Source organism: Neomonachus schauinslandi, chromosome 6 (assembly GCF_002201575.2).
Source record: "Neomonachus schauinslandi chromosome 6, ASM220157v2, whole genome shotgun sequence".
Classification (NCBI taxonomy): Eukaryota; Metazoa; Chordata; class Mammalia; order Carnivora; family Phocidae; genus Neomonachus; species Neomonachus schauinslandi.
This window is the reverse complement of record NC_058408.1, coordinates 5,030,070-5,040,458: the sequence shown is the minus strand read 5'-3', so window position 1 is coordinate 5,040,458 and position 10,389 is coordinate 5,030,070.

Sequence of the window (10,389 nt, the reverse complement as noted above, 5' to 3'; positions counted from 1 at the left end):
AAGATCTCATTCCTTTTGATGGCTGCATAATATTCCATTGTATATATACACCACATCTTCTTTATCCATTCATCTGTCGATGGACATCTTGGCTCTTTCCATAGTTTGGTTATTGTGGACATTGCTGCTATAAACATTGGGGTGCATGTACCCCTTCGTATCACTACATTTGTATCTTTGTCACCCAGTACTTCTCATCACCACTCCATCTAAACAGAAGACTGGGGAGGGAATAGGAAAAAGGGAACCATCAGGATCAAAGTTGTTACAGTTGGGAGAGACCTGTGGCTTTTCCTTCTCCTCCTCATGAATGAGGTGCCCTTCTCATTATGCCCATTGAAAGGGGCCTCTGCAAGCCCCTCTTGAGAGATTCGAGGTATGGAAAAGAAGTGGATACTAATGTCTCACTTCCTGGTCAAGCAGTGATCTATTGATATTCCCTAAGGTAGAAGTGTGACATTGGGGGCGCCTGAGTGGCTCAGTCATTAGGCGTCTGCCTTCGGCTCAGGTCATGATCCCAGGGTCCTGGGATCGAGCCCCTCATCAGGCTCCCTGCTCGGCCGGAAGCCTGCTTCTCCCTCTCCCGCTCCCCCTGCTTGTGTTCCTTCTCTCGCTGTGTCTCTCTCTGTCAAATAAATAAATAAAATCTTTAAAAAAAAAAAGATGTGTGGCATTGGATGGGAGCCGGCCTGCACACACACTGCTTGGAATGGCAGGGGTGTAGTGTCCCCAGAGGATGCCACAGACAGTAACCAGGCTTCACAAGGTGGGCGGATCCCAGTGGCAAGAGGTTGCTGCACCATCAGTGGGAGCTGAGTGGGAGGAGAGACGGCCAGAAGAGGCCAAGTCAGAGAACCTCTCCCACACAGCACAGTCTTCAGTGAAGAGCTCCCCACCCCCACAAACCTTGCTGAGGCCCCTAAAGCATTTGCATGGTGCTTCCCAAAAAAGCCAATATTCAAGTGTCTGTTATAGAGGCATCTGCAGTGGGTGAGTAGTAGCCAGAGAAAGAGATGATCAACAGCAGCAGGACAACTAAGAAACAGTTTGGCTCTCTCCTCCTTGCCCTGAGCCATTTGAGAAGCTGGAACTGGATGAGGTAAAATGGGAGGGTGGGGAGTTTAGATCATACTTCCCTCCCCATTACAGAGTTTCTGGACCATGAGATAAGCCTGTGCTGGAATGACAGGAAGAGGTTAAAAGGGAATTTTACATCGAACTGTACTATTAAATTACTAGAAGTGATGAAAATGAAACTGAGGGATTTTCCCAAAACATCCTTAAGTGACAGAAGGCAGATTTGACATAGACTTGATGTGAAAGAGGGAAAGATCATTCTTTGACATTAGCTCCCAACCAGCTGAGTTCAGAATATTTTTAAAAAATATGGTTATATGTGTTTATAAAACAGCTGCTATGAATCAAACACAATCCTAGATTTAGCACTCAGAAAGACAGACATCGTTCTTGCCTTCATGCACATGATATTCTAGTCTGAAAGACAGCCCTAAGGAAAATTAGTAATTTAATTTCAGTTAAGACAGTGCTACAGATACTAGATACGACAACTTCTAGACAGAAGAATAGTGAGGACTGAGCTAAATCAGGAAGATGGGATCTAGTTTTGAGGGTCAGAGAGAAATTTCTTTTGGAATCAGAGACTGAGAAAATGAGCAGGCGTTAGATTGGTCAGGGGAGTGTGTGTGGAGGAAGAGCCCTTGAGATGGAAGAAAGGAGCATGAGACAGGGATGCTCCGGAAGAAAAAAAAAACCTGGTTGCTGGAGAGATTTGAGTAAAAAAGTATCTAAAGAAAGCTGCGGGCATATTTCTAGATGGCAAATAGAGAGCCATCTTGGGTGGTGGTCCTTGAAAAATAAACCAGTTCTCAAAGAATTGGATGTTCCTTAGCATAATAATTCTGGGGCTTTAATTTCATAAGAGTCAGAGTCATATCAAAGAAAAATTTCATTTTCCTGATGGGACTGAGCCTGTTTATTTCCTAGGAAAACTAGTGAGAAAATTAGCTGCAAAATTTCACTGGCATGGAGACTTGATTAGAATGGAGAGGACCCATTTTCTTTCTCATCCTTTAGACTACAGTTTACCTTTCCCCACTCCAAAACCAACTTTGATTGAGCAAAGGAGAATTTCAATCGCATCAGGCCAAAGCCAGGGCATTTGTACTTGCAAAAGGCAAGGGAGGGTTGCAAAGGCAGGAACTGTGCCTTCTGTATCAGCTAGTTGTATGCAAGATACCCAAACAAAGGAGAATTTTACTGAAGGGTTTGGGAGTAACTAGAAGAATCAAGGGGAAAGCTAAACCCTGGTGTCTAGGTAGCAAGATTTAGTGGGCAAATTTTTAGGGTTCCCCATCAAGATGAATCAGTTCTAATTATTTTCCAGACTTGTGACACTGCTTTGTGTGCAAATTCCTGTAACTAACCACTGTTTCTTCTGAAGTTCCCTGGGCTTTTGAGGTCCACTGGGCAATTCAGTAAAGAACTTTATTTGCATCCATGGTAGAGTGGGTATTATTTTTCTGAGAAAAACAGGAAATATAAGAGTTATTCTGGAAAGGGCCAGTAATCACTTTCCAATCTCTTGTGAGGGGACTGGGAGAGGTAAGTTTGGAGGAGACTCGGCCACACCTTCTTGTGATTCTCCAAGTAGTCAACAAAGATAGTTATTGATAGCATCGAGCAGATCCATAAGCCAGGACCTACAGAGACACTGCCCTAATTCCCACTTCCTACCTCTCCTGCTTTGCACCAGCAGATACAAAACTGAATTCGGGAAACCCTAACTCAGGAAAAGGAGGGAAGCTTTGCCACTCCTGAGATACAGGCTGAGATCAGTGGGTCTGGGAAGGCTGGAGAAAGCATGGCAGGAGATGAGACTGCTGGGGCAGCAGGGCCCATTTCATACAGGGTCTTGGGAATTTTATCTTAAGAACATTGGCAGGTGAATAGTGGGCTTTCAGCAGGGAGATGCATGGCCAGATTTGTGTTTTGAAGATTGCTTTCATTGATGTATGGAATCTTTCCAAAATGTTACAGATTCTATTGATTCTGTAACTAATTCTAAGTGATTCTATATGAACTTTCTGTAGAATGAAGAGGCAAATTTTTTGAAATATTTCATTGAAAAATTCCAGATATCAGTTTGGTTTTATGTATTTATTTATAAGATTTATTTATTTATTTTCATGGGGAGGGGCAGAGAAAGAGGGAGAGAGAGAGAATATTAAGCAGGTTCCACGTTAAGTGTGGAGCCCGACATGGGGCTTGAGCTCACGACCCTGAGATCATGACCTGAGCCAAAACCAAGAGTCAGATGCTCAACCAATTGAGCCACTCAGATAGCCCTCAATTTGGTTTTAGTTTATGAAAATTTTTTCTACTAGATATGGGATGATTAATATAATGCAATACGGAAGCTTTAGAGGTAGATCCATGGGCCTCAGAAATGACTGTGGTAAATATATATACTTCTATAAATATTATCACATATTTACATATGATAATAAATAAATATAAATCTATTTACATATTAAATAATTGTATATTCCTACATAAAGGAGAGACAAAATAGGTTCAAAATGTTGTGGCTACATGGACAAAACTGGGGAAGGACTTGAAATAAAACCTTGAAAACAAGTATTTTCTCAGAGCCAGGTGCCCCAAGATGTCCCCCTCTTACATGGTCAAACCATTCTCTGGGTGGCAGAGACTCCCAATTGCTTACTAAATAAATATTTAGGGGCGCCTGGGTGGCTCAGTCAGTTAAGCGTCTGCCTTCAGCTCAGTTCATGATCCTGGAGTCCTGAGGGAGTCCTGGGATCTAGACGCATCTGGCTTCCTGCTTCGTGGGGAGCCTGCTTCTCTCTCTCCCTCTGCAGCTCCCCCTTGCTTGTGCTCTCTCACTCAAATAAATAAATAAAATCTTTAAAAAATATATTTGTCTTTTCTTTTTTCTCAAATCAACGAACCTGATATTTAGTTGCACACGTTGCCATTCCTGTAAAGTTTGCATTTCTCAATTCCTTTACATGTAGATAAATTTTAGCTATTGCTATATAAGCAGAAATTGTGTGGGATTTCTGGGAATGGATAGGAAGGTATTTTCCATTTCTTCTTTCATCCTGCTTTCTAGGACAAAAATGCATGGATGGAGTTTCAATAGTCATTTTGAACCATGAGGATAAAGGCCATGATAGAACCACCATATCCTAGAGATATCCCAGATATCCTAGAAATATACCAAAATCAGTATACCTAACTCAACTGCCTACCTCTTTTTTTTAGTGAGAATAATAAAGATGTATCTTGTTTAAGGCACTCTTTTTCATTTCTCTTTAACTCATCTAATCTTAATCCTAACTGATTTTCATGTGTAGCTTCGAATACATTTACCTACTCCCCAAAAGGAAACAACTAAAAGTTATAGCTAACTCTTTTTTTTTTATTTAAAAAAAATTATTTATTTGACAGAAGAAGACACAGCAAGAGAGGGAACACAAGCAGGGGGAGTGGGAGAGGGAGAAGCAGGCTTCCTGCCTAGCAGGGACCCCGATGTAGGGCTTGATCCCAGGACCCTGGGATCATGACCTGACCCGAAAGCAGACACTTAAAGACTGAGCCACCCAGGCACCCCAAATTATAGCTAACTCTTGTACCTAGAAGTCATGCCATGGATACAGTCTTCTCTGAGTTCAGTCAACTAAATGATGGCTATTTTCCCTTTAGTTCTCTTTATTACAGGCCAACCTTACTTGTGAATAGAAATTCTAAATAAAATATTACTAAATTGAATTCATCAACATAATAAGATATGCTATAGGACTTATCCCAGGAAAGCTAAGATATCTTAACTTTCAAAAAATCTGTTTATGTAATTAACTACATTGGCTAATTAAAGGGGGGAAAGCATAAATCACTTCAATAAATGAAGAAAAAAGGTAAAATTTTTATGACAATTTAAAAATCAACATAGTAGCTGAGAATTCTCTTAACCTGATAGAATTTCATACATGCACACATAGACACATGGCACACACACACAGTACGTTAGCAAAAATGGCAGAATAAGGGCCTCCAAAAGCTCTCTCATCAATAAAGTCAATGAGAATATAGGGAAAAAATAATCAAAATCATCTTTTTCAGAATTCTAGAAATGAACCAAAGGCTTACAGCAATTCAGAGAGCATTTATTCAAGAAGAATGGCTGAATCCCAGTAAGAATAGTGAGTTCTGTGGTATTTTAACTTGCCCTACACACATCCTACTCTGTCTAGCCTCTCTCTTGCCTTTAAAACCAACAGCCCACAATCGTGGTGAAAGCCAACAGTGTGACAGCCACTGGTGGGGCAGATAGGGGTTGGAACTCCTTTGAAACTTCACTCTCAGAGAATTGTCGTTATTTGATCTAACTGGTGGTTCCTTGAAAGACCCCACTTGCAAGGTTGTCTTTATTGGACCTGACTGGGAAATCACAGTGTGAAAGCCTTTATCCTGGGGGTGTTTGTCAAACACAATTAGAGGCAACTGATGAACTTTGCAGCTCTCTGAGGTGTTGGCTAACAGTTCTCTTATTCTTATTTTTCTGTTGAATCCAAAAGAAGAGAAGAAAGCTTCCATGAATAACATAGGTAGGGGTTATAGGTTGGTTGTAGTTCAGCAGGGCTCTGCCCCACAATGTCTTTCCATTTCAGTTCCCAGGCACAGGAGCAGCTTCTTTCTCTGTTAGGCTATTCTCTGGGAGAGGGTGTGAATACAGAGTAGAAGGGTCTTTTTTTTTTTTTTTTAAAGATTTTATTTATTTATTTGACACAGAGAGAGAGATCACAAGTAGGCAGAGAGGCAGGCAGAGAGAGAGGGGGAAGCAGGCTCCCTGCTGAGCAGAGAGCCCGATGCAAGGCTTGATCCCAGGACCCTGGGATCATGACCTGAGCCGAAGGCAGACGCTTAACTGACTGAGCCACCCAGGCGCCCCTAGAAGGGTTTTTTTAAATTTTTTATTTTATTTTATTTTTATTTTATTTTTATTTATTTATTTATTTTTTAAGATTTTATTTATTTTTTGACAGAGAGAGAGACAGCGAGAGAGGGAACACAAGCAGGGGGAGTGGGAGAGGGAGAAGCAGGCTTCCCGCAGACCAGGGAGCCCGATGCGGGGCTCGATCCCAGGACCCTGGGATCATGACCTGAGCCGAAGGCAGACGCTTAACGACTGAGCCACCCAGGTGCCCCGAAGGGTTTTTTTTTAAAACACAGGTTTGACTGTGACATTTCCATGCTTAAAATCTTCAAGGATAGGTGCTTTAGAGGGCCTGAAGGTGACTACTAATCCCTACATGACTTGGCTTCTGTGAATTTCTTCTGTCTAATTTCTAGCCTGGCCCCTCCCTAGCATCAATGCTGCAAGCTTCCTGAACTACTTGTAGTTCCCCAAATTCACCCAGCCTTTGCTCAAGCTTTTGTATTTCCTGGAATCTCCCCTCCCCCTCCCCTCCTTGCTTGCCCAAAAACTCCTACTCATTTTTCAAGATTCAAACCAACTGTTGCTTCTCCAAAGCCCCCAAAACACTTCTTAGGGATGAGACTCTCTCCTCCCCCATACATTACTTCTTTATATCCCCTGTGAGATGGAGAAGATTATTGCAGAGAAGACTCAGAAATCATCAGTAGGGAGGCCCAACGAATTTGTATTTCCCCATATTTTCTTCAATCTTGGAAGACCAAGAGAGGGAAGTGGCGTGCCCGAGGCCATGTAACAAGTTACCAGCAGAGTTGAAGCTGGAAGTCAAAGATGTTTTCACTTTCCTTTGGAGTTTGCTGATGCCCACTTGGGCACTCTTTGGGACTTGACCTATTTTCTCTCCTATGTTTATAAAGGTCTCCTGGATTCTCTCAAACCCCAGACCACTGAATTTTGCAAGGCTTGCTATGATGGCAACGTTGGTAGACTTGTTGGTACCTCAAGAAAGCCCTGGAATGAGTTCCACTTCTAGGCTTATACCTAACATCTAGAACCACAGTGGAAGCCTCTGGAAGGCTGCATGATGTAAGGGAAAGAGCATAAACTCTGGAGCCAGACATCTTAGGTTTGAATTCCAACACCCACCAATTACCAGTTTTAGAACCCCAGGAAAAGTAAACTTTCTAGTCTCAATTTCCTCATGTGAAAAATTGGATGCTCTTTTCATCAGGATTAAATGAGTTAACCTTAGTAGATCATTCAGCACAAGGTCTGGCATACAGTAAGTACTCAATAAGTATTAGTTGCCTTCTTTTGTCTCATACTGCTCCCTCCTCTTTCCCAGGCACAGGAGTTTAATTTGACTGAATCAAGACAAGATCTCTTGGCCTAACTTTTTCCAGGTGTAAAATAAGAAGGAATTGATTATGTGGTCTCTGTACCCCAAATAATACCTTCTTTCTATTCTTCTTCCTTTTAGCAATCTTCCCTTCAGGTCTGTGGACAGAGCACAAAACCTGCCCAAGGGTGTGACTCGCACAACAGAGTTTTTGCTCTCAGAGGAAGTAGAGGGGAGTTGGGAGGTACCTGGGGAAATGCAAATTTGTGGCTAAGTAGGACTTCCCTCGGTCTGATGATTTCCAAGATGCTGCTGAGATATAATTCCAGTGACGACGTGGAGAGGAGAGGCCAGTCCTACCTCAAAGAATGGTTGTAATTAGCATGTCTATTCCACAAATATTTTTAACACCTACTGTATGTCAGGTATTGTTAGATTGGGGAAATATGAATATAAATAGAGCAAAATGAAACTCAGTGAGGGGGTGAGTAGATTGACCTAAACTGAAGAGACCTGGTTTCTGGTCATTGCTTTATAAAAACTGGCCATGTTGCCTCTGGCAAGTCCCTCAGTAGTAAGTGTTAACCTCTAAATCTCTGCTTTCTGATAGTGAGATGAGGGACATGGGAGAATAGCTACTAAGGTTTTTGTGTGTGTGTGTGTGTGTCCCCAGATTTATATCTTCTCTGAAACTGAGTTCTGTGTATTCAAGTATTCTCTGGAAATTTCTATCTGGATGAACCATAAACACTTCAACTGAACATATCCCAAGTGAACAAACTAATCTTATACTCTTGCTCCCAATTTTGACCCAAAGTTATCTTTACCTCCTATACTTCCTATCTCAGACACTGGCATTGTTATACACTTGAAGACTACACCATAAATCTAAAGGCCATTGTATACAGGTTCTTCTCTGTCACACCCCACATCCAATCAGTCACCAAACTTTACCAAATCCACCTATGAAATGAGTCTCCAATGGACCTCCTTCTCTCCTACCTCATTGCCACTTCTTTAGTGGAGATTATTAGTTCTTCTAATCATCTCCCTGTCTGTAGTTTTACCTAAATCTCTTCCATACTGTGCCTCAAGTAACCTTTCTGAAGCAGAAATATGGTTACTCACCTGCTTAAAACTTTTGGTGGCTCCCATCAAGAGGATGAACAACTTTCTAAGAGCGTGTTTAATTATTTATGTGTGAAAAAGAGTTTTGATCAGGTGGAAGGAGGGACATTATCTCTTGTTGGAAGGCCTCAGTTCCCTTGGTAGAGTATCCTTAGGAATGAGTGAAAGACAAAACAATGAGGAAGAGAAGGGAACTAGCAAACATTGAGTGTCCATGCTATATCAAATACAGTACTTTATAGACACTATGTTGTTTTACCTCTTGGAAGATATATGAGATATTTAAGGTCAGGTTCCCCCCAAAGTAGACTCTGAGATGGAGATTTGTGAGCAGGAAATGTACCGAGGAGTGCTTGTGAAATCAACACCTGTGGGAAGTGAAAGACAAAGGACTGAGCAGAGGGAGAAGTGGAACTCCGGAAGCAGTTGGAACAAAGGCCTCAGCTGACCATCCGAGGACCTGGGGAGCTGGGATGCCCCCTAAGGGCTGCTCCAAATTGAGGCAAGGGGACTAGACTTGTATACCCTTTCAGTGACCAGCTGACCATTTGTTAGATGTAGGTGGTGCTCATGGAAGGAACTGCCTGAGGGTGGCTCCCAAGGAGAGACTTGACTGCAAGCTGTCAAGCACCAGTGCTTCTGGCAACTGGGGAATGGTTGCTTTGGTTCTCAGACCCGAGCAGCACATCATAGCACCCATTACATGAGTAAACTTGTAGTGCACTATTTTATAGATGAGAAAACTGAGTGTCACCAACAATGTGATTTATCCCAGGTCATACACGTAGTGAATGAAATCCCTGTAGTTACAATTCATATTTTTCGGACTCCATGCTCCTTTGACTACAAATACTTCTGCAATTAGAAAAACTTTCATTGGCGTCAGGTCAAACCTGAACCCTCAGGGACTTTGGGTGGCAGCATAAGCTATCACACATGTTAATCATTAGAGGAAGAATTAGAGCCAACCCATAGTGGGGCCAAGTATTTAAGGTCTTAGAGATTTCCAAGAACAGACAGTGTAAGTTTCAAGATCTGTGGGGCCTCCGGGTGAAAGCCAGGACAAGCAGAGCGGGACCATGCTTATGGCAGGCCCAACGTGGGTCTCTGTAGAGGACTGGTAGCTGGAAAAGCCAACAAGGCAATAATCACAGACCTGGCAGCCAGTGGCCAGAAGTGGCCAGCAAGTTAGAGAGCTCAAAGGGCTGATGGTAGAGGGACCAAAGGGAGGGGGAAAGAGAGGGCCTTAAGGTCAAACGGAGGCAGTTTCTTTTTTTATTTTTAAGATTTTGTTTATTTATTTGACAGAGAGAGACACAGTGAGAGAGGGAACGCAAGCGGGGGGAGTGGGAGAGGGAGAAGCAGGCTTCCCACGGAGCAGGGAGCCCGATGCGGGGCTCGATGCCAGGACCCTGGGATCATGACCTGAGCCGAAGGCAGACACTTAACTGACTGAGCAATCCAGGCGCCCCAAACGGAGGCAGTTTCTAAGAAGAGGACAGGAAATACCAAAGAAGTCAAGGGTCATAGGTACTTAATGATAAATACATTAGGATATGCTGTGCAGAACTCAGAAAGAATGATGAAGGCTTTGCTAAGCAGCATGTCTCCTAGGCCAGTGTGGCAGGAGGTAGTGGAGCTCATGTTCAAGTGCTGGCCCTGTTCCTTATTTACTATGTGACCTCAGACAAGTTATTAGCTCTCTAAGACTCCGTTTCCTCATCTGTGAAGTGGGGTAGTAATAGTAAGGTCTAGATCCGATGCAGGGGTCGTGGGAAAGAGAAGCTGTTTCTGTTGTGGGATTCTCATATTCTTCCATGCCCATGACCTAGCATACCTCTGTCAACATGCCAAATTTAGAACCCAGGATCTTAAAGCAAATTCTTGTATTTTGAAAAGTTCAGTAAGCAACATAGGAAGCACCCTGATTGCCCCTCTTGCTCCC